The 7244-nt window shown below is 41.7% G+C and overlaps 1 long non-coding RNA gene across 1 annotated transcript; it reads right to left on the reverse strand.

Annotated features, from left to right (window-relative positions):
- Positions 1 to 232: 232 nt before the first annotated feature.
- On the reverse strand, positions 233 to 4371 carry LOC138955314 (uncharacterized). Its single transcript, XR_011452187.1, has 2 exons — positions 3412 to 4371; positions 233 to 746 (listed from the first exon to the last, which is right to left on the reverse strand). It is a non-coding gene; the product is annotated as an uncharacterized lncRNA (long non-coding RNA).
- Positions 4372 to 7244: the final 2873 nt, after the last annotated feature.

The raw sequence follows: 7244 nt of genomic DNA on the forward strand, positions 1-7244 counted from the left end.
TAATAAAAGAAGATTTATATGTATTTTGCTCTAGATGCATGTTTTAATAAATAATAATGACATTCAGGAAAGTAAAAGGACTGTTGAAGTTTGCTGTTGTAAAATGTCTGATGATTAGGGTTCTGTTGCACATTTAGTGAATTGACTGTACCAATTGCTGTTATTATTTACACCCAATCAGTGCATCCACATGATATTATGTAGCTTAAATTAAAGAACATGTTTTGATGTGTTCAGAACATACCGACAAGTTGCACACTCACTGACTTTCCGAAAGAACAGGAAAGTTCTTCCTGCCTGTCTGGTCACTGCCATCAGAGACCTCTTTCTGTCACAGAGCTACACAGGCTTCAAATATATGTAAGATAAATAAAAGGTACATTACAACTCTCAACTGCGGGGTGTGTGTGTGTGGGGGGGGGGGGGGATGTGCATAACCATTGCATACTTAAGGTCGGCTTAAACTGCAAACAGAAATGTGGAGCTTGCATAACAATTCTTGCTTTGGCAGATTTGGAGATAGGCAGCCTCAGTCTATATAGTTGGTCACCAGTTGGGGCGTCCTGCTTGGTGACAACTTGAGCTTTGTCAACTGGTCTAGCTGTAGCAGTCAAAGTCTGGGCACTGTTGCATTGTAGTCTTGCTGTGTATGCAGAGCTTTGTTGTAGCTGCCATAGGCCAGTGTTGCCATAGACCAGTGTTAGGATCACCACCCCCTCAAACAGCTCCTTCAGTTAACCTGATGCCTGTTTTAGACAGAAAAAAAAGTTACCACAATCAGCAGAACTTTCACTGGAGAATGGGCATAATTCTTTCATACTTTCTTTCTCATAGCTTTTTTTGGTTTTTATAATCTCTTCATTACACTAAATAACATCCATCTTAAGACCTATTTTGAGCCTGAATTTAAGTTGACTAGTAATGATATTAATCATAATGTATTTATTTTTATAATGTACAAACTAGAGTATGTATGTGGATATGTGTGTGATGGTGCTGGTATGGATATGCGTGGTTTGGGTTATGTGTGTACTGATGTGTACATTTTATGTGTTTTGTATGTTTTGCGAGTGCGATTTTATGTGATGTTATTCTGTACACCAGCCAAAACAAAATGTCTGGTATATTAGATAATAAACGCACCTTTAAATTTATTAGCGACTACACCCCGTCACCCTGCAGTCCCCCTCCCCCCCATTACACCCTACACTTTTAACATTGTATAAAAAATCATGTCCCAATATAGGTCCCTAGTTACCTGGGAGGACGTTAAGCTCCATAATCAACATCAACAACGTATTGAATTGAATTGAAAAGCTGGGGTTAGGAGGTCTAACTTCTTGAATTAAAGTGGTTTTTTTCTCAGGTGCATGTAGTTTTTTATTTGCTTGAAATCATGGTGTATTCTGGTTGTAAGAGAAGAGTCAATTTCCTTGTAAGGCCAGAAAAAAAAAATAGGTGTGGTTACGGTAACATAGCCCAAAAAAATAGGGTAGGAAGGTAGGCAATCACTTTTTTTTTTTTTTTAACTTTTTTTTCTAATGTGTACAAATTAAACCTACTTGACAGGGAAATAAGTGTGCGACACGGGCGCTTTCGCTTTCATTGCGTTTTTTGCACTCGTTTTTTTTTTTTTTTTTTTTTTTTTTGGACAAATGTAATAAAAAGTTATAGGATCGGCCCCTAAAAATAGGGTAGGTCGGGTTATCGTAACCACACCTATTTTTTTTTTAGGCCTAAGCCTGCAAAATTAAGATTTGTCATTTTTGAAGTACATTTTTGTAAGAGTCCAAAATAGTCCAGGATAAGGAGGAAAAACATAGGGTGGGTCAGGAAATCTGAAACATTGCATAGTTTTGTTTTGCCTATGTGGACACAAAAAGTACTGAGTACTTCCCCCCCCCCCCCCCCCCCCCAAGAGAGCATAGCTGTTTTAATTATTTTAATGCCACTGTTAGCAAGAGGAGTACTACAGACAGCAATCAAACAGTGGATTTTTTCTGTAGACATTGTTATTTCTGTTTAGGTGTTTCAGTAGTTTTCTATGCGGATAAATCATGCTGCATGATCACTAGAAACAATCCAGCTCTGTAGCATGCAAGTTTTTTAAAGGTTTTTGGCTCACGTAAGTGTAGCCTATGCGATCGTAACTTTGTCTGTCTGTGCGTGCGTGCGTGCGTGCGTCTGTGCGTGTGTATGTCTGTGGTAGAAACTCTAACATTTGAAGACGTCACATTACATTGACGTCACATTATGACGTAAGAGGGTTAGACGTCACGCGAAGGAAGTACTGACAGTCTCGGTCATTATTATTTTGAGCGCGCCGAGACTAGTTGGCAGTCGTGTCCTTGTAAGTAGGCTACATAACATGCAGACAGACAGATCTAGATCTAGTGTCTCGCTTTCTTGCACAGTTTCACCTATGCTCTTTCTGTGTCTGTGTGTGTGTGTGTGTGTGTGTGTGTGTGTGTGTGTGTGTGTGTGTGTGATTGAGTTTGTGTTACTGTTTGTCGATTTATTACGTGAGCCTTGATGGCTTCGCCTCTTGTTTTCCCATGTTACTCTGAGAGAAAAAAACAACCCACAGAGATAAAGTTGAACTGGCAGTTTGACTGAAGCAGTGGTAATAACACAGAGTGCTCTTCCTACAATCAATTTTTTTTATGTGGATGATGATGTCCATACATGTACAGTTTGGTTGTATTATTTTGCTAGACTATTTGTTTCTGTTAGATATATCTGCTCACATGATTGTTGTTCATAATTTGACATTACATTTACTGCTGATCAAAATGTATTGTTGGAATAGGTCTGCTTAATATTCTGACTGCAGTTTTGTAATAAAATCAAATAACACAGATGTTTTAAGTATCAAAGTGCTTTTCACACACACACACACACACACACACACACACACACACACACACACACACACACTCACACACTATGAGTATGACTGCAAACATGAATTTGTACTTGTATTAATTATAATTACTGTATTACAGAACCTGATCTGAAAAAAAGGACAACAGCAAATTATTCATGCAAGCTTGCTGTATTAACGATTTCTTTATCCATTTAATACAACACTGAATTAAAAGATAACAACTATAACAACGTGTGTGTGTTTGTGTGAATGTCTATGTGTATATGGACGGACACTGATTAAACCTGAGACTCATCGATTACCCAGGTGAGTGTAAAAGAGGGAGAGAGAGAGGGAACTTTAAGGTGGGTGCATGGGGACGGGCATGTAGTAACAGATATATGTTTTAATCTGTAATCTTAACACATGTGCTTAAAATTAGGAACAGATGCCATTCCACTACAAATACTGTCAGTCTGACAAAAACGCCCAGTGACACTGAACCCCTATCCCTTACAGAACACATTCAGTATACATGTACTCACTTCCTTTCGTCTGCGTTTAGTGAAAGCAGATCGTTCTGATGACACTGATTGGTATCCGGTTTCTGACCTCCTGTGAGTGGTCAACAATTGTCGGAACTGGAACTGCGTTAGGCAACAGCTGTTTTGTGTGTGCAAGGTTTTCTTGCCGGCTTAACTGCGTTCGCATTGGAAGAAAGTGTCGCGAAACACAGCACATCGTGTTGGCCGTTTCCAGTTAATCAGTCTTGCTGCAGAAGTTGTAAGCCCATCGGAAAAAGGTGACAACTGATGCCTGAACCCTTTTTCTATACTTCATAGCTATCAGCAGCCGTGCGCATTCCTTCGGCGTGCTGTTGATGCTCGATTTAGGCAAACGCCCACTTGAGCGTAAGCTGTAACTTTCGGTTTCCAAACACAAAGTGACGTCACAGCCGGTTCTCGTCTACTGGCGGCCATTTCGAAGTCTCGTTTAGCAGACGAATTTGGCGGAACGTTTTTAATTAAATCACAATGATTAAGCTACGAATCGGTGAATTTCTTTACATTTTTGGAATCTTTAGGTGCATTTCTCTAACCTTCAGTCATCGGTTAGTGGTTCTAATAACCTTTAAAACAGCGTGGTCTGGTCCTTTAACATCATAGCTAACAGCAGTCTCCTGTTTTTACACCCCCGGTATAGGGGTGTGTATAGGATTCGGTCGGTGTGTTTGTTTGTTTGTTTGTTTGTGTGTGTGTTTGTGTTCGCATATAGATCTCAAGAATGAACGGACCGATCGTCACCAAACTTGGTGAACAGGTTCTATACATTCCTGAGACGGTCCTTACAAAAATTGGGACCAGTCAAACACACGGTTAGGGAGTTATTGGTGGATTAAGATTCTACAAGGACTTATAGAGGGACATATTAATGGTCAAAGGGAAATAACCTTCTCAGTTGGTGGCAGTGAGAATGGTAAGGACGGGGGTGTTTTTCCTACCTCGGGGGAATTTCTTGTAATAGTCTGTTACCAAGTCGTGTAAGATGAGCAACTTACTTTTTCTGTGTCAGTCAGTCATTCTTCAAAAGAGCAGGTGGAAGCTTGACACAGCGAACTAGTGTCTATAAAATAAAATCAGTTTTAAGGGCTCTTTCTGTGATGTGAATGTAATGCGATATTTTGTTTTGGTGATAACCGTGGGGTACTGCCAGGTTATGTAAAGTGCAGTACTTGGCTTGGAGTACCTGTGACATAACACACGTTTGCTTCTGCTACACGCACCCACTCACAGACACACAGACAAGCACACACACACACACACGCACACACACACACATGTACACACACACATTCACACACACACACACACACACACACACACTGTCTCACAAACCGTGACACACACACACACTATGATACACACACACACGACCGAAACTGGAGAACTGACCCGTACGTGGCCAGTCAGGACAATAGACCCTATCGGTATTCCAAGCTCCCGTAATCTCTCGCAAACTTCAGAGCATAGCAAAGCATGTGGTACAGCGATCTCGTGCGAGCTGCACAAGCCAACTGAGGTTCGAAGTTCTCGCGATGTTCAAAGCATAACAAAGAGCGTGTCTCGTGAGAGCTGCTCAGATACCGAAAAGGTATATAGTAGTCACTGGACTATCAGACTTTCTCTAACGCTAAGTTCCCCCCCCCCCCCCTCCTCATCCGACCCTTCCCACGGAAAGGAGATGCCACAGAGACTCTCTATCTCTCTGGTCTCACTTAGCATTTGATAAGCCCCAAACCTTTTGCGGCCACTGAGTGTCAACGCACTTGCTCCCCGTCCGACCTCCGCAGAGCCGGTGTAACACGAAATTTTTACTCCACGAAAAATGTACTCCGGAGTAAATATTTCGTACGAAATTCTTACTCCGAGTACACTTTTCGTACGAGAAAAGAACTCCCCAAGGCACGAAAAAATTACTCCCTCCACGAAATTTTTACTCCCCATTTTTTTTACTTTCAGTAAAAATCTCGTACGCAAAAATGGGATGCGGGCGAAGGGATAATGTCAATAAGTGATATCGCGCACACGAATGTCGCGCTACCCTCCCTCCACCACCAAGACTAACAGGGGACAAGGGAGTAAAATTTTCGTACACCTGGCATGGGAAGTTAAATTGCTTGTGTTGGGGTGAAGTAATTTATTCGTTATTTATTCGTCAGGGGAGTAACATTTTTGTACAAAATGTTTACTCGGAACTCACCTGTCTTTGGGAGTAATTTTCTCGTGTGGACAAGGCGCATGAATAATTATAATGCTAGAGGTTACTCTCGGCTGCTTCTCCGCCTTCACCTTCATTCTGATAATCATCGGTCCACGCTATCGCTCATGTCTGATAAATGAGACCCGAAGGGAAGTAACTCATTTTACCTGAGTTCAGGATGCCTTCACCTTATGATAATGGCCAGTCACATTCCTTTATCAGACCCCATCAACCAACCTGTGGTTACTCAACGTTGTTACCTGGTTATGACTGATCTACGCTGTTGATAAGCGGTCAGTTTCGTTATCTTTTTGATTAAGTGTCTGCTTCTGTCGGTCTGGCTGTCTGTCGCCGTGTATTTCAAATGTTTGTCATTTTGTCTGTTTGTGTATATGTCCTTCAGTGTGTGTGTGTGTGTGTGTGTGTGTGTGTGTGTGTTTTCATCAATTTAACAGTGTGTGTGATATCCATAGAGTTTTATGCCAAGCTACGTGTCCGTATGACAGTTCCCGCGCAGCAGTGAAACAGTTTGTCCAACAACTTTTACCAACGATCATTGTACTAAACAAGCAGTATGGTTTTAACCAACAATGCTAATTTTCCGTTTATCTATTTATCAGTCTGACCACAGCCATCAACATGTTGACATTGCACTGATCAAGGACTCTTCAGCCCTATCATTATCCAAACTTTCTTCATACTGCTAAATTTTATGGTTATGGGCAATCGACACGGCCGCTGTTATAGTAACCTGAACTAATACTTGGTTACAGTAGCGTACCTGTCACGTATGATGCATTGGTCGTATCTTATACCCTGTATGATGAGTAATCCTAGAGAAATCTGTTCAGGTTGAGTATCTCAGTTTGCTAACGAAGGGGCCAAGTGCCGGGGTGAGTGCACTTTTTAGCTGAAAACAAAAGTGGATGACGTACCGTTATCCAGCTTGAAAAACTTGAGAAAAACGCACGCGCGCGCACACACACACACGCACGCACGCACGCACGCACACACACACACACACACACACACACACACACACGCTGGCACACACTGCAGACACAAGGATGTGATGTGGACAAGCTGGGAATAAAACAGGATGAGAACTTAGAGCGACATTGTCAGCTACACTTTTTGTTTGTTTGTTTGTTTGTTTGCTTGCTTGTTGGTTTTTTGGTTGGTTTCTTGGTTTTTTTGTTGTTGGTTTCTTGGTTGGTTACAGGGAAAAGATTGTCCGATTGAGTACCAACTTTGAACCAAATAATCTCGGATTAATTTTTGTCAACAGATTATTGGGCTGAAGTCTGGAGATTTCTCCTTGCCGGTTTTCTGGATGACCACTCTCCAGAATTTCGTCTTCAGTTTAAAAATACACCAATTCCGTAAGTTACATCGTTGCATTGCCATTTAACGTCGACCTGTGACCGTGACCGTGACCTCAAGAGGAACGCGAACACCTGAGTGACGCTGACTGTGATGGTCACTGTTGTTCAGTAGCTAAGGGGCAAACTGTACCTGCGCAGAGTCAGCGGCGCTGCATGCTGCAATAGGGATTATGACGTGTACTTGGCCTGTTTTCTTTTCACGCAACGTGTAGCGGGCTGGAAAAAAAAAAGAA

The sequence above is a fragment of the Littorina saxatilis genome, unplaced genomic scaffold (assembly GCF_037325665.1).
Source record: "Littorina saxatilis isolate snail1 unplaced genomic scaffold, US_GU_Lsax_2.0 scaffold_1440, whole genome shotgun sequence".
Lineage (NCBI taxonomy): Eukaryota > Metazoa > Mollusca > Gastropoda > Littorinimorpha > Littorinidae > Littorina > Littorina saxatilis.